At 44.5% G+C, this 20,788-nt stretch overlaps 9 non-coding genes across 9 annotated transcripts; all 9 read left to right on the forward strand.

The window, feature by feature from the left end:
- Nucleotides 1–3,869: 3,869 nt before the first annotated feature.
- trnae-cuc lies at nt 3,870–3,941 on the forward strand. The gene has a single exon. It is a non-coding gene; the product is annotated as a tRNA-Glu (tRNA).
- Nucleotides 3,942–9,662: 5,721 nt separating this feature from the next.
- On the forward strand, nt 9,663–9,734 carry trnae-uuc. Its single transcript has one exon. It is a non-coding gene; the product is annotated as a tRNA-Glu (tRNA).
- A 2,572-nt stretch (nt 9,735–12,306) lies between these two features.
- trnae-cuc lies at nt 12,307–12,378 on the forward strand. Its single transcript has one exon. It is a non-coding gene; the product is annotated as a tRNA-Glu (tRNA).
- A 981-nt stretch (nt 12,379–13,359) lies between these two features.
- Nucleotides 13,360–13,431, forward strand: trnae-uuc. Its single transcript has one exon. It is a non-coding gene; the product is annotated as a tRNA-Glu (tRNA).
- A 1,521-nt stretch (nt 13,432–14,952) lies between these two features.
- Nucleotides 14,953–15,026, forward strand: trnae-uuc. The gene has a single exon. It is a non-coding gene; the product is annotated as a tRNA-Glu (tRNA).
- Nucleotides 15,027–16,028: 1,002 nt separating this feature from the next.
- trnae-uuc lies at nt 16,029–16,100 on the forward strand. Its single transcript has one exon. It is a non-coding gene; the product is annotated as a tRNA-Glu (tRNA).
- A 462-nt stretch (nt 16,101–16,562) lies between these two features.
- Nucleotides 16,563–16,634, forward strand: trnae-cuc. The gene has a single exon. It is a non-coding gene; the product is annotated as a tRNA-Glu (tRNA).
- A 1,009-nt stretch (nt 16,635–17,643) lies between these two features.
- On the forward strand, nt 17,644–17,715 carry trnae-uuc. Its single transcript has one exon. It is a non-coding gene; the product is annotated as a tRNA-Glu (tRNA).
- Nucleotides 17,716–19,232: 1,517 nt separating this feature from the next.
- On the forward strand, nt 19,233–19,304 carry trnae-cuc. The gene has a single exon. It is a non-coding gene; the product is annotated as a tRNA-Glu (tRNA).
- Nucleotides 19,305–20,788: the final 1,484 nt, after the last annotated feature.

A 20,788-nucleotide genomic window follows, 5' to 3' on the forward strand; every position in this document is an offset into this window, starting at 1 on the left:
GGTTATATCAGGTCAAACCAAAGATGGCCTCTTTCACTCCGTGCTTTAAAAAATCTGTCTTCTCGTAAGTACTTCTTTAAGTCATTAGATGGTGGTACTTCAACTCATATTCCTTTTAATGGCCAGAAATTCCTGACCAGCTACCTAAATCAGGAAAAATATCCCTGATGGTCTAGTGGCTAGGGCCAGGCGTTTTTCCGCTTGCGGCCGGGTTGGTCGGTCAAGGGAACTAAACTATTGAAAACTGTCTATTGGATCCAAATTTGTGTTCATGAAGCATCATGTTGAAATGAATCAGGCGGAGAATATTGCACAATCCATGTGCAGAGTTCTGTTAACTCAGTTCTGAGTCAAGGTGTCAATGGCTGATGATACCTGTAAGTCATAGACCCATCCTGCTATTGTGTGAGAAGTTAGGTCCACGGAAGATGGGGTGTAGATGGTTTGTGAGCTGAATGGGGAGAACTGTGTGCATTGTAGCTTTGCTGAAAGTCGATGTCTTAAACAGCCTCTCTTTTACATGATGGTTATATCAGTCGACAAAGATGGCGTCTTTCACTCCCTGCTTCAAACAATCTGTCTTCTTATGCAGAGTACTTCTTTTAAGTCATTAGATGATTGATACTTCAGCTCCTGTTCAACACCAATGGGCGAAAGTCCGGACCAGGTGCCTTTCAAACCAAACATGTCCCTGATGGTCTAGTGGCTAGGATTAGTAGCTCTCACCGCCGTATGCGGATTGATTCGGTCAGGGAACTAAACTATTGAAAACTGTCAGTTGGTGCCAAATTTGTGTTCATAGGAGAGCATCATGTTGAGAATGAATCAGACGGAGAATATTGCACAATCCATGTGAGTTCTGTTAACTCAGTTCTGAGTCAAGGTGTCAATGGCTGATGATACCTGTAAGTCATAGACCCATCCTGCTATTGTGTGAGAAGTTAGGTCCACGGAAGATGGGGTGTAGATGGTTTGTGAGCTGAATGGGGAGAGAACTAGACAGTGCATTGTAGCTTGCTGAAAGTCGATGTCTTAAACCAGCCTCTCTTTTACATGATGGTTATATCAGGTGGGCAAGATGGCGTCTTTCACTCCTGCTTCAAACAATCTGTCTTCTTGTAAGTACTTCTTTAAGTCATTAGATGGTGGTACTTCAACTCCTGTTCCTTTTAATGGGCAGAAAGTCCGGACCAGGTGCCTTTCAAACCAAAAACATGTCCTGATGGTCTAGTGGCTTTAGAGATTTCGGCGCTCTCACGCCCTTCGGCGGATTGGAGTCGGTCAGGGAACTAAACTATTGGCTTGTCAGTTGGTGCCAAATTTATTGTTCATAGGAGAGCATCATGTTGAGAATGAATCAGAGCGGAGAATGTTACAATCCATGTGAGTTCTGTTAACTCGGTTCTGGAGTCAGGTGTCAATGGCTGATGATACCTGTAAGTCATAGATTATCCTGCTATTGTGTGAGAAGTTAGGTCCACGGAAGATGGGGTGTAGATGGTTTGTGAGCTGAATGGGGAGAGAACTAGACAGTGCATTGTAGCTTGCTGAAAGTCGATGTCTTAAACAGCCTCCTCTTTTACATGATGGTTATATCAGGTCGACAAAGATGGCGTCTTTCACTCCCTGCTTCAAACAATCTGTCTTCTTGTAAGTACTTCTTTAAGTCATTAGATGGTGGTACTTCAACTCCTGTTCCTTTTAATGGGCAGAAAGTCCGGACCAGGTGCCTTTCAAACCAAGAAACATGTCCCTGATGGTCTAGTGGCTAAGTTGGTAGCTCTGCATGATATTGCCGGGTTAGATTCGGTCAGGGAACTAAACTATTGAAAACTGTCAGTTGGTGCCAAATTTGTTCATGAGGAAGCATCATGTTGAGAATAGATCAGACGGAGAATATTGCACAATCCATGTGAGTTCTGTTGCTTTCGGTTCTGGAATCAAGAATATCATGTGAGTACCTGTAAGTCATGAACCCATCCTGCTATTGTGTGAAGAGTCCACGGAAGATGGGGTGTGGTAGATGGTTTGTGAGCTGAATGGGGAGAAAGAACTAGACAGTGCATTGTAGCTTGCTGAAAGTCGATGTCTTAAACAGCCTCCCTCTTTTACATGATGGTTATATCAATTCGACAAAGATGGCGTCTTTCACTCGGCTTCAAACAATCTGTCTTCTAAGTAAGTACTTCTTTTTGAAGTCATTAGATGGGTGGTACTTCAACTCCTGTTCCTTTTAATGGGCAGAAAGTCCGGACCAGGTGCCTTTCAAACCAAGAAACATGTCCTGATGGTCTAGTGGCTGAAGTTGGCGCTTTCACCGCCGCGGCCCGGGTTCGATTCCCGGTCAGGGAACTAAACTATTGAAAACTGTCAGTTGGTGCCAAATTTGTGTTCATAGGAGAGCATCATGTTGAGAATGAATCAGACAGAGAATATTGCACAATCCATGTGAGTTCTGTTAACTCAATTCTGAGTCAAGGTGTCAATGGCTGATGATACCTGTAAGTCATAGACCCATCCTGCTATTGTGTGAGAAGTTAGGTCCACGGAAGATGGGGTGTAGATGGTTTGTGAGCTGAATGGGGAGAAGGGCAGGCAGGGTGCATTGTAGCTTGCTGAAAGTCGTGTCTTAAACAGCCTCTCTTTTACATGATGGTTATATCCAGTGCGACAAAGATGGCGTCTTTCCTCCCACAAACAATCTGTCTTCTTGTAAGTACTTCTTTAAGTCATTAGATGGTGGTACTTCAACCTGTTCCTTTTAATGGGCGAAAAGTCAGGACCAGGTGCCTTTCAAACCCAGAAACATGTCCCTGATGGTCCTGGTGGCTGGGATTCGAAAAACTCTCACCGCACATGGCCCGGGGTTCGATTCGGTCAGGGAACTAAACTATTGAAAACTGTCAGTTGGTGCCAAATTTGTGTTCATAGAGCATCATGTTGAAATGAATCAAAGGCGGCTATTGCACAATCCATGTGAGTTCTTTTAACTCAGTTCTGAGTCAAGGTGTCAATGGCTGATAGTACCTGTAAGTCATGTAGACCCATCCTGCTATTAATGTGTGAGAAGTTAGGTCCACGGAAGATGGGGTGTAGATGGTTTGTGAGCTGAATCAGGAGAGAACTAGACAGTGCATTGTGCTTGCTGAAAAGTCGATGTCTTAAACAGCCTCCTCTTTTACATGATGGTTATATCAGGTCAAACCAAAGATGGCCTCTTTCACTCCGTGCTTTAAAAAATCTGTCTTCGTAGTACTTCTTTAAGTCATTAGATGGTGGTACTTCAACTCTGTTCCCTTTAACCCAAGCCCAGAAATTCCTGACCAGCTACCCTTCCAAATCAGGAAATCCTGATAGGTCTAGTGGCTAGGATTCGGCGTTTTCACCGCCGCGGCCCGGGTTCGATTCCCGGTCAGGGAACTAAACTATTGAAAACTGTCTATTGGATCCAAATTTGTGTTCATAGGAGAGCATCATGTTGAGAATGAATCAGACGGAGAATATTGCACAATCCATGTGAGTTCTGTTAACTCAGTTCTGAGTCAAGGTGTCAATGGCTGATGATACCTGTAAGTCATAGACCCATCCTGCTATTGTGTGAGAAGATGGGGTGTAGATGGTTTGTGAGCTGAATGGGGAGAGAACTAGACAGTGCATTGTAGCTTGCTGAAAGTCGATGTCTTAAACAGCCTCCTCTTTTACATGATGGTTATATCAGGTCGACAAAGATGGCGTCTTTCACTCCCTGCTTCAAACAATCTGTCTTCTCGTAAGTACTTCTTTAAGTCATTAGATGGTGGTACTTCAACTCCTGTTCCTTTTAATGGGCAGAAAGTCCGGACCAGGTGCCTTTCAAACCAAGAAACATGTCCCTGATGGTCTAGTGGCTAGGATTCGGCGCTCTCACCGCCGCGGCCCGGGTTCGATTCCCGGTCAGGGAACTAAACTATTGAAAACTGTCAGTTGGTGCCAAATTTGTGTTCATAGGAGAGCATCATGTTGATGAATCCCAGGCGAATATTGCACAATCCCATGTGAGTTCTTTAACTCAGATCTGAGTCAAGGTGTCAATGGCTGATGATACCTGTAGTCATAGACCCATCCTGCTGTGTGTGAGAAGTTGGGTCCACGGAAGATGGGGTGTAGATAGTTTTAGCCAGAGCTGAATGGGAAAGACAGCAGATGCATTGTAGCTTGCTGAAAGTCGATGTCTTAAACAGCCTCCTCTTTTACATGATGGTTATATCCAGAATTGACAAAGATGAAAAATGCTTTTTCACTCCCTGCTTCAAACAATGTCTTCTTGTAAAGTACTTCTTTAAGTCATTAGATGGTGGTACTTCTGCTCTGTTCCTTTTAATGGTACGAAAGTCCGGACAAGGAGTTGCTTTCAAACCAGAAACATGTCCCTGATGGTCTAGTGGCTGAGATTCGACTCTCGCCGTGGCAGGTTCGATTCGGTCAGGGAACTAAACTATTGAAAACTGTCAGTTTGGTGCCAAATTTATTGTTCATGGGAGAGCATCATGTTGAGAATGAATCAGGCGGGAGAATATTGCACAATCCATGTGAGTTCTGTTAACTCAGTTCTGAGTCAGAAAGGTATCAATGGCTGATGATACCTGTAAGTCATAGACCCATCCTCTTTATTGTGTGGGAAGAATGGGGTGTAGATAGTTTGTGAGCGAATGGGGAGAGAACTGGAGCAGTGCATTGTAGCACTTTGAAGGTCGATGTCTTAAACAGCCTCCTCTTTTACATGATGGTTATATCAGGTCGACAAGATGGCGTCTTTCACTCCCTGCTTCAAACAATCTGTCTTCTTGTAAGTGCTTCTTTAAGTCATTAGATGGTGGTATGCTAACTCCTGTTTCCTTTTAATAGACGAAAGTCAGGACCAGGTGCCTTTCAAACCCAAGAAACATGTCCCTGATGGTCTAGTGGCTTTTAGGATTAGGCGCTCTCACCGCCCATGTCCCGGAGTTCGATTCCCGGTCAGGGAACTAAACTGTGAAAACTGTCAGTTGGTGCCAAATTTTGTGTTCATAGGAGAAGCATCATGTTGAGAATGAATCGAGCGGAGGAGCGTATTGCACAATCCATGTGAGTTCTGTTAACTCAGTTCTGAGTCAAGGTGTCAATGGCTGATATGCCCTGTAGAGTCATAGACCCATCACACTATTGTGTGAGAAGTTGGTCCACGAGGAAGATGGGGGGTGTAGATGGTTTGTGAAGCTGAATGGGGAGAGAGCAGCCAGTGCATTAGCTTGCTAGTCGATGTCTTAACCAACTCCTCTTTTACATGATGGATTATATCAGGTCGACAAAGGTAAACATCTTTCTCACTACTTCAAACAATCTGTCTTCTTGTAAGTACTTCTTTTTAGATCATTAGATGGTGGTACTTCAACTCCTGTTCCTTTTAATGGGCAGAAAGTCCGGACCAGGTGCCTTTCAAACCAAGAAACATGTCCTGATGGTCTAGTAGCTGAGATTCGGCGCTCTCACCGCCGTGGCGGGAGTTCGATTCGGTCAGGGAACTAAACTGTGAAAACTGTCAGTTGGTGCCAAATTGTGTTCATAGGAGAGCATCATGTTGAGAATGAATCCGACGGAGAATATTACTGTCATGTGAGTTCTGTTAACTCAGTTCTGAGTCAGTATCCCAGCTGGCACGATGATACATGTAAGTCATGAGCCCATCCTGCTATTGTGTGAGAAGTTAGGTCACGGAAGATGGGGTGTGGGATAGTTTTGTGAGCTGAATGGGAGAGAACTGGAGCAGTGCATTGTAGCTTGCTGAAGGCCGATGTCTTAAGCAACCTCCTCTTTTACATGATGGACATAATAAGGTCGACAAAGATGGCGTCTTTCACTCCCTGCTTCAAACAATCTGTCTTCTTGTAAGTACTTCTTTAAGTCATTAGATGGTGGTACTTCAACTCCTGTTCCTTTTAATGGGCCAAAGTCCGGACCAGGTGCCTTTCAAACCAAGAAACATATACAATTAGTTCTAGTGGCTAGGATTCGGCGCTCTCACCGCCGCGGCCCGGGTTCGATTCCCGGTCAGGGAACTAAACTATTGAAAACTGTCAGTTGGTGCCAAATTTGTGTTCATAGGAGGCATCATGTTGAGAATGAATCAGACGGAGAGTATTGCAATCCATGTGAGTTCTGTTAACTCAGTTCTGGCAGGTCAAGGTGTCAATGCCTGATGATACCTCAGTCATGAACCCATCCTGCTCTTTATGAGTACGGAAGTTGGGGTGTGGGTGTTTGTGAGCTGAATGGGAGAGAACTAGACAGTCATTATGTAGCTTGCTGAAGCCGATGTCTCAAACAGCCTCCTCTTTTACATGATGGTTATATCAGGTCGACAAAGATGGCCTCTTTCTCCTGCTTTAAAAAATCTGTCTTCGTAAGTACTTCTTTAAGTGGTAGATGGTATACTTCAACTCCTGTTCGCACAATGGCCAGAATTCCTGACCAGCTACCTTCCAAATCAGGAAAAATATCCCTGATGGTCTAGTGGCTAGGATTCGGCGTTTTCCTTGCGGCCGGGTTCGATTCCGGTCAGGGAACTAAACTGTGAAAACTGTCTATTGGATCAAATTTGTGTTCATGGGAGAGCATCATGTTGAGAGAATGATCAGACGAGAATATTGCACAATCCATGTGAGTTCTGTTGACTCAGTTCTGAGTCAGGTGTCAATAACTGATGACTACCTGTAAGTCATAGACCCATCCTGCTATTGTGTGAAGTTAGTGCAGAAGATGGGGTGTAGATGGTTTGTGAGCTGAATGGGGAGAAACTGAACAGTGCATTGGCTTGCTGGTCGATGTGTGTAAACAGCCTCCTCTTTTACATGATGGTTATATCGAATTAGAGCAAAGATGGCTCTTTCCTCCCTGCTTTTAAAAATCTGTCTTCTCGTAAGTACTTCTTTAAGTCATTAGATGGTGGTACTTCAACTCCTGTTCCTTTTTAATGGGCAGAAAGTCCGGACCAGGTGCCTTTCAAACCAAGAAACATGTCCTGATGGTCTGGTGGCTGAGATTGGCGCTCTCGCCCGGCAGCCAGCCGATTCCGGTCGAAACTAAACTATTGGCTTGTCAGTTGGTGCCAAATTTGTGTTCATAGAGAGCATCATGTTGAGAATGAATCAGGCGGAGAATATTGCACAATCCGTAGCGAGTTCTGTTAACAGTTCTGAGTCAAGTGTCAATGGCTGATGATACCTGTAAGTCATAGACCCATCCTGCTATTGTGTGAAAGTTAAGGTCCACGGAAGATGGGGTGTAGATGGTTTGTGAGCTGAATGGGGAAGGACTAGACAGTGCTGTAGCTTGCTGAAAGTCGATGTCTCAAAAACAGCCTCCTCTTTTACATGATGGTTATATCCAGGGCCGACAAAGATGGCCTTTTCCTCCCTGCTTTAAAAAAATCTGTCTTCTCGTAAGTACTTCTTTAAGTCATTAGATGGTGGTACTTCAACTCCTGTTCCTTTTAATGGGCAGAAAGTCGGACCAGGTGCCTTTCAAACCGAAACATGTCCCTAGTGGTCTGAAACAGCTAGGATTAGGCGCTCTCACCGCCGCGGCCGGGTTCGATTCGGTCAGGAAACTAAATGTGAAAACTGTCAGTTGGTGCCAAATTTATTGTGTTCATAGGAGAGCATCATGTTAAGAATGAATCAGACGGAGAATGTGCACAATCCATGTGGTTCTGTTAACAGTTCTGAGTCAAGTGTCAATGGCTGATACCTGTAAGTCATAGACCCATCCTGCTATTGTGTGAGAAGTTAGGTCCCACGGAAGATGGGGTGTAGATGGTTTAATGAGCTGAGGCGGGAAGAACTAGACAGTGCGTGGCTTTGAGAGTCGATGTCTCAAACAGCCTCTCTTTTACATGATGGTTATAGGTCGGCCAAGATGGCCTTTCTTTTCCTCCCTGCTTTAAAAAAATCTGTCTTCGTAGTACTTCCTTTAAGTCATTAGATGGTGGTACTTTAACTCCTGTTTGTTCCTTTTAATGGGCGAAATTCGGACCAGGTGCCTTTCAAACCAAGAAGCATGTCCCTGATGGTCTAGTGGCTGAGATTCGGCGCTCTCACCTTGTGACCAGTTGGTCCCGGTCAGGGAACTAAACTAATGAAAACTTGCTCTATCAGTTAGTTTTAAATTTGTGTTCATAGGAGCATCATGTTGGTAGTCAGACGGAGAATATTGCACAATCCATGGAGTTCTGTTACAACTCAGTTCTGAGTCCAAGGTGTCAATGGCTGATGATACCTGTAGTGTAGCCATCCTGTATTGGTGGCGAGAAGTTAGGGTCACGGAAGATGGGGTGTGGAGTGGTTTGTGAGCTGAATGGGGAGAAGGCAGACAACAGTGCATTGTAGCTTGCTGAAAGTCGATGTCTTAAACAGCCTCCTCTTTTACATGATGGTTATATCAGGTCGACAAAGATGGCGTCTTTCACTCCCTGCTTCAAACAATCTGTCTTCTTGTAAGTACTTCTTTAAGTCATTAGATGGTGGTACTTCAACTCCTGTTCCTTTTAATGGGCAGAAAGTCCGGACCAGGTGCCTTTCAAACCCAAACATGTCCCTGATGGTCTGAGTGGCTAAAGATTCGGCGCTCTCTGTAAGTGGCCGGGTTAGGTTCCCGGTCAGGGAACTAAACTATTAAAGAAAACTGTCAGTGGTGCCAAATTTGTGTTCATAGGAGAGCATCATGTTGAAATGAATCAGGCGGAGAATATTGCACCCAATCCATAGCGAGTTCTGTTAACTCAGTTCTGAGTCAAGGTATCAATGGCTGATGATACCTGTAAGTGTAGACCCATCCTGCTATTGTGTGCTGAGAGATTGGTCACGGTGGGGTGTAGATGGTTTGTGAGCTGAATGGGGAGAAAGAACTAGACAGTGCATTGTAGCTTGCTGAAGAGTCGATGTCTTAAACAGCCTCCTCTTACATGATGGTTATATCAGGTCGACAAAGATGGCGTCTTTCACTCCCTGTGTAATCTGTCTTCTTATGTGACCCTTCTTTTAGAGTCATTAGATGGTGGTGCTTCAACTCCTGTTCCTTTAATGGGCAGAAAGTCCGGACCAGAGTGCCTTTCAAACCAAGAAACATACCAGTGGTCTAGTGGCTAGGATTAGGAGCTCTGCCCGCGGCCAGATTTCGATTCGGTCAGGAACTAAACCCAATGAAAACTGTCAGTTGGTGCCAAATTTTATTGTTCCTTAGGGAGAGCATCATGTTGAGAATGAATCAGGCGGAGAATATTTTTGTCCATGTGAGTTCATATTAACTCAGTTCTGAGTCAAAGTGTCCAATGCCTGATGCCTCTAAGGTCATAGACCCATCCTGCTACTTTATGAGTACGGAAGTTGGGGTGTAGATTGTTTGTGAGCTGAATGGGGAGAGAGGCTGGAGCAGTGCATTGTAGCTTGCTGAAAGTCGATGTCTCAAACAGCCTCCTCTTTTACATGATGGTTATATCAGGTCGACAAAGATGGCCTCTTTCACTCCCTGCTTTAAAAAATCTGTCTTCGTGAAGGCATATTTTAGTCATTAGATGGTGGTACTTCAACTCCTGTTCCTTTTAATGGCCAGAAATTCCTGACCAGCTACCTTCCAAATCAGGAAAAATATCCCTGATGGTCTAGTGGCTAGGATTCGGCGTTTTCACCGCCGCGGCCCGGGTTCGATTCCCGGTCAGGGAACTAAACTATTGAAAACTGTCTATTGGATCCAAATTTGTGTTCATAGGAGAGCATCATGTTGAGAATGAATCAGACGGAGAATATTGCACAATCCATGTGAGTTCTGTTAACTCAGTTCTGAGTCAAGGTGTCAAACTCATTTGAGTATTGCCTGTAAGTCTATGGAGCCATCTTTATTGTGTGAGAAGTTGGTCCCACCGGAAGATGGGGTGTGATGGTTTGTGAGCTGAATGGGGAGAAAGGCTAGAGCAGTGCATTGTCGCTTGCTGATCGATGTCTCAAACAGCCTCTCTTTTACATGATGGTTATATCAGGTAGACAAAGATGGCTCTTTTCCTCCCTGCTTTAAAAAATCTGTCTTCTCAGTAGTACTTCTTTAAGTCATTAGATGGTGGTACTTCAACTCCTGTTCCTTTGTCGGCAAGAAAGTCAGGACAGTGCTCAAACCAAGAAACATGTCCCTGATGATCTGGTGGCTGGATTGGCGCTCTGCCGCCCGCGGCCGGGTTGATTCGGTCAGGAAACTAAACTATTGAAAACTGTCAGTTGGTGCCAAATTGTGTTATGGAGAGCATCATGTTGAAATGTGAATCAGACGGAGAATATTGCACAATCAATGAGTTCTGTTAACTCAGTTCTGAGTCAGGTATTAATGGCTGATGATACTGTAGTCATGAGCCCATCCTGCTATTGTGTGAGAAGTTGGAGTCACGAGAAGATGGGGTGTAGATGGTTTGTGAGCTGAATGGGGAGAGAACTAGACAGTGCATTGTAGCTTGCTGAAAGTCGATGTCTCAAACAGCCTCCTCTTTTACATGATGGTTATATCAGGTCGACAAAGATGGCCTCTTTCACTCCCTGCTTTAAACAATCTGTCTTCTCGTAAGTACTTCTTTAAGTCATTAGATGGTGGTACTTCAACTCCTGTTCCTTTTAATGGCCAGAAATTCCTGACCAGCTACCTTCCAAATCAGGAAAAATATCCCTGATGGTCTAGTGGCTAGGATTCGGCGTTTTCACGCGGCCCGGGTTCGATTCCCGGTCAGGGAACTAAACTATTGAAAACTGTCAGTTGGTGCCAAATTTGTGTTCATAGGAGAGCATCATGTTGAGAATGAATCAGACGGAGAATATTGCACAATCCCATGTGAAGTTCTGTTAACTCAGTTCTGTAGTCAAAAAGTGTCCAGTGGCTGATGATGCCTGTAAAATTAAGACCCATCCTGCTATTGTGAGAAGTTAGGTCCCACGGAAGATGGGGGTGTAGATAGTTTTGTGAGCTGAATGGGGAGAGAACTAGACAGTGCATTGTAGCTTGCTGAAAGTGATGTCTCAAACAGCCTCCTCCTTTACATGATAGTTATATCAGGTCGACAAAGATAGCCTCTTTCACTCTCTTTAAAGTCTGTCTTCTCGTAAGTACTTCTTTTAAGTGTTAGATGGTGGTACTTCAACTCCTGTTCTTTTAATGGGCAGAAAAGTCGGACAGGCCTTTCAAACCAGAAACATGTCCCTGATGGTCTAGTGGCTGAGATCTGGCGGCTCTCACTGCAGCGGCCGGGCCGATTCGGTCAGGGGCAACTATTGAAAACTGTCAGTTGGTGCCAAATTTGTGTTCATAGGAGAGCATCATGTTGAGAATGAATCAGACGGAGAATATTGCACAATCCATGTGAGTTCTGTTAACTCAGTTCTGAGTCAAGGTGTCAATGGCTGATGATACCTGTAAGTCATAGACCCATCCTGCTATTGTGTGAGAAGTTAGGTCCACGGAAGATGGGGTGTAGATGGTTTGTGAGCTGAATGGGGAGAGAACTAGACAGTGCATTGTAGCTTGCTGAAAGTCGATGTCTTAAACAGCCTCCTCTTTTACATGATGGTTATACGGAGTGCGACAAAGATGGCGTCTTTCACTCCCTACTTCAAACAATCTGTCTTCTTGTAGTACTTCTTTAAGTCATTAGATGGTGGTACTTCAACTCCTGTTCCTTTTAATGGGCAGAAAGTCCGGACCAGGTGCCTTTCAAACCAAGGAACATGTCCCTGATGGTCTAGTGGCTAGGGTCGGCGCTCTCTGCGCGGCCGGGTTCGATTCCCGGTCAGGGAACTAAACTGTTGAAAACTGTCTATTGGATCCAAATTTGTGTTCATAGGAGAGCATCATGTTGAGAATGAATCAGACGGAGAATATTGCACAATCCATGTGAGTTGTGTTCTGTTAACTCAGTTCTGAGTCAAGGTGTCAATGGCTGATGATACCTGTAAGTCATAGACCCATCCTGCTATTGTGTGAGAAGTTAGGTCCACGGAAGATGGGGTGTAGATGGTTTGTGAGCTGAATGGGGAGAGAACTAGACAGTGCATTGTAGCTTGCTGAAAGTCGATGTCTTAAACAGCCTCCTCTTTTACATGATGGTTATATCAGGTCGACAAAGATGGCGTCTTTCACTCCCTGCTTCAAACAATCTGTCTTCTTGTAAGTACTTCTTTAAGTCATTAGATGGTGGTACTTCAACTCCTGTTCCTTTTAATGGGCAGTCCGGACCAGGTGCCTTTCAAACCAAGAAACATGTCCCTGATGGTCTAGTGGCTAGGATTCGGCGCTCTCACCGCCGCGGCCCGGGTTCGATTCCCGGTCAGGGAACTAAACTATTGAAAACTGTCAGTTGGTGCCAAATTTGTGTTCATAGGAGAGCATCATGTTGAGAATGAATCAGACGGAGAATATTGCACAATCCATGTGAGTTCTGTTAACTCAGTTCTGAGTCAAGGTGTCAATGGCTGATGATACCGTAAGTCATAGACCCATCCTGCTATTGTGTGAGAAGTTAGGTCCACGGAAGATGGGGTGTAGATGGTTTGTGAGCTGAATGGGGAGGGCTTAGACAGTGCATTGTAGCTTGCTGAAAGTCGATGTCTTAAACAGCCTCCTCTTTTACATGATGGTTATATCAGGTCGACAAAGATGGCGTCTTTCTTTCCTACTTCAAACAATCTGTCTTCTTGTAAGTACTTTCTTTTTAAGTCATTAGATGGTGGTACTTCAACTCACTGTTCCCTTTTAATGGGCGAAAGTCGGACCAGAGTGCCTTTCAAGCCAAGAAACATGTCCCTGATGGTCTAGTGGCTGGATTCGGCGCTCTCGCCGTGTGATTCGATTCGGTCAGGGTACTAAACTATTGAAAACTGTCAGTTGGTGCCAAGTTTGTGTTCATAGGAGAGCATCATGTTGAGAATGAATCAGACGGAGAATATTGCACAATCCATGTGAGTTCTGTTAACTCAGTTCTGAGTCAAGGTGTCAATGCCTGATGATACCTCTAAGTCATAGACCCATCCTGCTACTTTATGAGTACGGAAGTTGGGGTGTAGATTGTTTGTGAGCTGAATGGGGAGAGAACTAGACAGTGCATTGTAGCTTGCTGAAAGTCGATGTCTCAAACAGCCTCCTCTTTTACATGATGGTTATATCAGGTCGACAAAGATGGCCTCTTTCACTCCCTGCTTTAAACAATCTGTCTTCTCGTAAGTACTTCTTTAAGTCATTAGATGGTGGTACTTCAACTCCTGTTCCTTTTAATGGCCAGAAATTCCTGACCAGCTACCTTCCAAATCAGGAAAAATATCCCTGATGGTCTAGTGGCTAGGATTCGGCGTTTTCACCGCCGCGGCCCGGGTTCGATTCCCGGTCAGGGAACTAAACTATTGAAAACTGTCTATTGGATCCAAATTTGTGTTCATAGGAGAGCATCATGTTGAGAATGAATCAGACGGAGAATATTGCACAATCCATGTGAGTTCTGTTAACTCAGTTCTGAGTCAAGGTGTCAATGGCTGATGATACCTGTAAGTCATAGACCCATCCTGCTATTGTGTGAGAAGTTAGGTCCACGGAAGATGGGGTGTAGATGGTTTGTGAGCTGAATGGGGAGAGAACTAGACAGTGCATTGTAGCTTGCTGAAAGTCGATGTCTCAAACAGCCTCCTCTTTTACATGATGGTTATATCAGGTCGACAAAGATGGCCTCTTTTCACTCCTGCTTTAAACAATCTGTCTTCTCGTAAGTACTTCTTTAAGTCATTAGATGGTGGTACTTCAACTCCCTGTTCTTTAATGGGCAGAAAGTCCGGACCAGGTGCCTTTCAAACCAGAAACGTCCCTGATGGTCCTGAGTAGCTGAGATCCAGGCGCTCACCATGGCGGCCGTGTTCGATTCGGTCAGGGAACTAAACTATTGAAAACTGTCAGTTGGGTACTTAGAATTTGTGTTCATGAGAGCATCATGTTAAGAATGAATCAGGCGATATTGCACAATCCATGTGAGTTCTGTTAACTCAGTTCTGAGTCAAGGTGTCAATGGCTGATGATACCTGTAAGTCATAGACCCATCCTGCTATTGTGTGAGAAGTTAGGTCCACGGAAGATGGGGTGTAGATGGTTTGTGAGCTGAATGGGGAGAGAACTAGACAGTGCATTGTAGCTTGCTGAAAGTCGATGTCTCAAACAGCCTCCTCTTTTACATGATGGTTATATCAGGTCGACAAAGATGGCCTCTTTCACTCCCTGCTTTAAACAATCTGTCTTCTCGTAAGTACTTCTTTAAGTCATTAGATGGTGGTACTTCAACTCCTGTTCCTTTTAATGGGCAGAAAGTCCGGACCAGGTGCCTTTCAAACCAAGAAACATGTCCCTGGTCTAGTGGCCCCAAGTTAGGCGCTCTCGCCCGTGGCCGGGTTCGATTGGTCAGGGTACTAAACTGTGAAAAACTTGTCAGTTGGTGCCAAATTTTGTGTTCATAGAGAGCATCATGTTGAGAATGAATCAGACGGAGAATATTGCACAATCCATGTGAGTTCTGTTAACTCAGTTCTCCAAGTCAAGGTATCAATGGCTGATGATACCTGTAAGTCATAGACCCATCCTGCTATTGTGTGAGGATTGAGTCCCTGCGGAAGATGGGGTGTAGATGGTTTGTGAGCTGAATGGAGAAGAGAGAGAACTAGACAGTGCATTAGCTTGCTGATCGATGTCTTAAACAGCCTCCTCTTTTACATGATGTGATTTCATCAGGTCGACAAAGATGGCATCTTTCACTCCTGCTTCAAACAATCTGTCTTCTTGTAGTACTTCTTTAAGTCATTAGATGGTGGTACTTCAACTCTGTTCATGCAATGGGCAGAAAGTCCGGACCAGGTGCCTTTCCAAACCAAGGAACATGTCCTGATAGTCTAGTGGCTAGGATTCGGCGTTTTCACCGCCGCGGCCCGGGTTCGATTCCCGGTCAGGGAACTAAACTATTGAAAACTGTCTGTGGATCCAAATTTGTGTTCATAGGAGAGCAGCATGTTGAGAATGAATCAGGCGGAGAAATATTGCACAATCCATGTAGCAGTTCTATTGCTTTCAGTTCTAGTCAAGGTGTGTCAATGGCTGATGATACCTGTAGATCATAGACCCATCCTGCTATTGTGTGTGAGGATTAGGTCACGGAAGATGGGGGTGTAGATGGTTTGTGAGCTGAATGAGAGAGAACTAGGCAGTGCATTGTAGTAGCTTGCTGAAGAGTCGATGTCTCAAACAGCCTCCTCTTTTACATGATGGTTATATCGGAGTCGACAAAGATGGCCTCTTTCTCCTGCTTTAAAAAATCTGTCTTCTCGTAAGTACTTCTTTAGAATCATTAGATGGTGGTACTTCAACTCCTGTTCACACCAATGGGCAGAAAGTCGGACCAGGTGCCTTTCAAACCAAAAACATGTCCTGATGGTCTAGTGGCTAGGGTCGAGCGCTCTCACGGCGGCCGAGGTTCGATTCCCGGTCAGGGAACTAAACTATTGAAAACTGTCAGTTGGTGCCAAATTTGTGTTCATAGGAGAGCATCATGTTGAGAATAGATCAGACGAATATTGCACAATCCATGTGTGAGTTCTGTTAACTCAGTTTCTGATCCAAGGTGTCAATGGCTGATGATACCTGTAAGTCATAGACCCATCCTGCTATTGTGTGAGAAGTTAAGGTCCCTTTGGAAGATGGGGTGTAGATGGTTTGTGAGCTGAATGGGGAGAGAACTAGACAGTGCATTGTAGCTTGCTGAAAGTCGATGTCTTAAACAGCCTCCTCTTTTACATGATGGTTATATCAGGTCGACAAAGATGGCGTCTTTCACTCCCGGCTTCAAACAATCTGTCTTCTCGTAAGTACTTCTTTAAGTCATTAGATGGTGGTACTTCAACTCCTGTTCCTTTTAATGGCCAGAAATTCCTGACCAGCTACCTTCCAAATCAGGAAAAATATCCCTGATGGTCTAGTGGCTAGGATTCGGCGTTTTCACCGCCGCGGCCCGGGTTCGATTCCCGGTCAGGGAACTAAACTATTGAAAACTGTCAGTTGGTGCCAAATTTGTGTTCATAGGAGAGCATCATGTTGAGAATGAATCAGACGGAGAATATTGCACAATCCATGTGAGTTCTGTTAACTCAGTTCTGAGTCAAGGTGTCAATGGCTGATGATACCTGTAAGTCATAATTCCCATCACTGCTATTGTGTGAGAAGTTAGGTCCACGGAAGATGGGTGTGAAGTAGTTTGTGAGCTGAATGGGGAGAGAACTAGACAGTGCATTGTAGCTTGCTGAAAGTCGATGTCTCAAACAGCCTCCTCCTTTACATGATGGTTATATCAGGTCGACAAAGATGGCTCTTTTACTCCCTGCTTTAAAAATCTGTCTTCGTAAGTACTTCTTTAAGTCATTAGATGGTGGTACTTCAACTCCTGTTCCTTTTAATGGGCAGAAAGTCCGGACCAGGTGCCTTTCAAACCAAGAAACATGTCCCTGATGGTCTAGTGGCTAGGATTCGGCGCTCTCACCGCCGCGGCCCGGGTTCGATTCCCGGTCAGGGAACTAAACTATTGAAAACTGTCAGTTGGTGCCAAATTTGTGTTCATAGGAGAGCATCATGTTGAGAATGAATCAGACGGAGAATATTGCACAATCCATGTGAGTTCTGTTAACTCAGTTCTGAGTCAAGGTGTCAATGGCTGATGATACCTGTAAGTCATAGACCCATCCTGCTATTGTGTGAGAAGTTAGGTCCACGGAAGATGGGGTGTAGATGGTTTGTGAGCTGAATGGGGAGAGAACTAGACAGTGCATTGTAGCTTGCTGAAAGTCGATGTCTTAAACAGCCTCCTCTTTTACATGATGGTTATATCAGGTCGACAAGATGTGATCTTTCACTCCCCTGCACTTCAAACAATCTGTCTTCTTGTAAGTACTTCTTTAGAATCATTAGATGGTGGTACTTCAACTCCTGTTCCTTTTAATGGGCAGAATTCCTGACCAGCTACCTTCCAAATCAGGGGAGAGAGAACAAGACATATCCCTGATGGTCTAGTGGCTAGGATTAGGCGGCTCTCACCGCGCGGCCCGGGGTTCGATTCCCGATTGGGGAACTAACTGTTAGCCAGCTCTATTGGATCCAAATTTGTGTTCATAGGAGAGCATCATGTTGAGAATGAATCAGACGGAGAATATTGCACAATCCATGTGAGTTCTGTTCTGTGCTCAAGTTCTGAGTCAAGAGTGTCAATGGCTGATGATACCTGTAAGTCATAGACCCATCCTGCTACTTTATGAGTACGGAAGTTGGGGTGTAGATTGTTTGTGACTGAATGGGGAGAGAACTAGGCCAGTGCATTTGTAGCTTGCTGAAAGTCGATGTCTCAAACAGCCTCCTCTTTTACATGATGGTTATATCAGGTCGACAAAGATGGCCTCTTTCACTCCCTGCTTTAAACAATCAAATATTTCGTAAGTACTTCTTTAAGTCATTAGATGGTGGTACTTCAACTCCTGTTCCTTTTAATGGCCAGAAATTCCTGACCAGCTACCTTCCAAATCAGGAAAAATATCCCTGATGGTCTAGTGGCTAGGATTCGGCGTTTTCACCGCCGCGGCCCGGGTTCGATTCCCGGTCAGGGAACTAAACTATTGAAAACTGTCTATTGGATCCAAATTTGTGTTCATAGGAGAGCATCATGTTGAGAATGAATCAGACGGAGAATATTGCACAATCCATGTGAGTTCTGTTAACTCAGTTCTGAGTCAAGGTGTCAATGGCTGATGATACCTGTAAGTCATAGACCCATCCTGCTATTGTGTGAGAAGTTAGGTCCACGGAAGATGGGGTGTAGATGGTTTTGAGCTGAATGGGGAGAGAACTAGACAGTGCATTGTAGCTTGCTGAAAGTCGATGTCTCAAACAGCCTCCTCTTTTACATGATGGTTATATCAGGTCGACAAAGATGGCCTCTTTCACTCCCTGCTTTAAAAAATCTGTCTTCTCGTAAGTACTTCTTTAAGTCATTAGATGGTGGTACTTCAACTCCTGTTCCTTTTAATGGGCAGAAAGTCCGGACCAGGTGCCTTTCAAACCAAGAAACATGTCCCTGATGGTCTAGTGGCTAGGATTAGCGCTCTCACACATAGCGAGACGGGTCGATTCGGTCGGGGAACTAAACTATTGAAAACTGTCAGTTGGTGCCAAATTTGTGTTCATGGGAGAGCATCATGTTGAGAATGAATCAGACGGAGAATATTACTGCAATCCATGTGAGTTCTGTTAACTCAGTTCTGAGTCAAAGTGTCCAATATTTGATATTTCTGTAAGTCATAGACCCATCCTGCTGTTGTGAAGTTAGGTCAGAAGATGGGGTGTAGATGTGTGAGCTGGATGGGAGAGAACTGGGCAGTGCATTGTAGCTTGCTGAGGTCGATGTCTTAAACAGCCTCCTCTTTTACATGACGGTTATATCAATTTGACAAAGATGGCGTCTTTCACTCACGACTTCAAACAATCTGTCTTCGTAAGTACTTCTTTAAGTCATTAGATGGTGGGTACTTCCAACTCTGTTCCTTTTAATGGGCAGAAATTCTGACCAGCTACCTTCCAAATCGAGGAAAAATATCCTGATGGTCTAGTGGCTAGGATTTGGCGTTTTCACCACATGACCCGAGTTCGATTCAGTCAGGAACTAAACTATTGGCTTGTCAGTTGGTGCCAAATTTGTGTTCATAGAAGAGGAGACATCATGTTGAGAATGAATCAGACAGAGAATATTGCACAATCCATGTGAGTTCTGTTAACTCAATTCTGAGTCAAGGTGTCAATGGCTGATGATACCTGTAAGTCATAGACCCATCCTGCTATTGTGTGAGAAGTTAGGTCCACGGAAGATGGGGTGTAGATGGTTTGTGAGCTGAATGGGGAGAGAACTAGACAGTGCATTGTAGCTTGCTGAAAGTCGATGTCTTAAACAGCCTCCTCTTTTACATGATGGTTATATCAGGTCGACAAAGATGGCGTCTTTCACTCCCTGCTTCAAACAATCTGTCTTCTTGTAAGTACTTCTTTAAGTCATTAGATGGTGGTACTTCAACTCCTGTTCCTTTTAATGGGCAGAAAGTCCGGACCAGGTGCCTTTCAAACCAAGGAACATGTCCCTGATGGTCTAGTGGCTAGGATTCGGCGCTCTCACCGCCGCGGCCCGGGTTCGATTCCCGGTCAGGGAACTAAACTATTGAAAACTGTCTATTGGATCCAAATTTGTGTTCATAGGAGAGCATCATGTTGAGAATGAATCAGACGGAGAATATTGCACAATCCATGTGAGTTCTGTTAACTCAGTTCTGAGTCAAGGTGTCAATGGCTGATGATACCTGTAAGTCATAGACCCATCCTGCTATTGTGTGAGAAGTTAGGTCCACGGAAGATGGGGTGTAGATGGTTTGTGAGCTGAATGGGGAGAGAACTAGACAGTGCATTGTAGCTTGCTGAGCGATGTCTAAAACAGCCTCCTCTTTTACATGATGGTTATATCGGAGTCGACAAAGATGGCCTCTTTCTCTGCTTCAAAAATCTGTCTTCTGTGGTCTTCTTTAAGTCATTAGATGGTGGTACTTCAACTCCTGTTCCTTTTAATGGGCGAAAGTCGGACCAGGTGCCTTTCAAACCAGAAACATGTCCCTGATGGTCTAGTGGCTAGGATTCGGCGCTCTCGCCGGCGGCCGGGTTAGATTCGGTCAGGGAATTAAACTTCAATGAAAACTGTCAGTTGGTGCCAGAATTTGTGTTCATAGGAGAGCATCATGTTGAGAATGAATCAGACGGAGAATATTGCACAATCCATGTGAGTTCTGTTAACTCAGTTCTGAGTCAGGTGTCAATGATGATGATACCTGTAAGTCATAGGCCCATCCTGCTATTGTGTGAGAAGTTAGGTCCACGGAAGATGGGGTGTAGATGGTTTGTGAGCTGAATGGGGAGAGAACTAGACAGTGCATTGTAGCTTGCTGAAAGTCGATGTCTTAAACAACTCCTCACTGCATGATGGTTATATCAGGTCGGCAAAGATGAGGCGTCTTTCACTCCTGCTTCAAACAATCTGTCTTCTCGTAAGTACTTCTTTAAGTCATTAGATGGTGGTATACAACTCTGTTCCTTTTAAGTAGCCCAGAAATTCTGACCAGCTACCTTCCAAATCAGGAAAAATATCCCTGATGGTCTAGTGGCTAGGTTGGCGTTTTCGCCGCGGCCGGGGTTCGATTCCCGGTCAGGGAACTAAACTATTGAAAACTGTCTATTGGATCCAAATTTGTGTTCATAGGAGAGCATCATGTTGAGAATGAATCAGACGGAGAATATTGCACAATCCATGTGAGTTCTGTTAACTCAGTTCTGAGTCAAGGTGTCAATGGCTGATGATACCTGTAAGTCATAGACCCATCCTGCTATTGTGTGAGAAGTTAGGTCCACGGAAGATGGGGTGTAGATGGTTTGTGAGCTGAATGGGGAGAGAACTAGACAGTGCATTGTAGCTTTGCTGAAAGTCGATGTCTTAAGCAGCCTCCTCTTTTACATGACGGTTATATCAGGCTAAACAAAGATGGCGTCTTTCTCGGCTTCAAGCAATCTGTCTTCGTAAGTACTTCTTTAAGTCATTAGATGGTGGTACTTCAACTCCTGTTCCTTTTAATGGGCGAATTCCTGACCAGCT

This window comes from Hippoglossus stenolepis, chromosome 3, assembly GCF_022539355.2.
Source record: "Hippoglossus stenolepis isolate QCI-W04-F060 chromosome 3, HSTE1.2, whole genome shotgun sequence".
Taxonomy (NCBI): Eukaryota; Metazoa; Chordata; class Actinopteri; order Pleuronectiformes; family Pleuronectidae; genus Hippoglossus; species Hippoglossus stenolepis.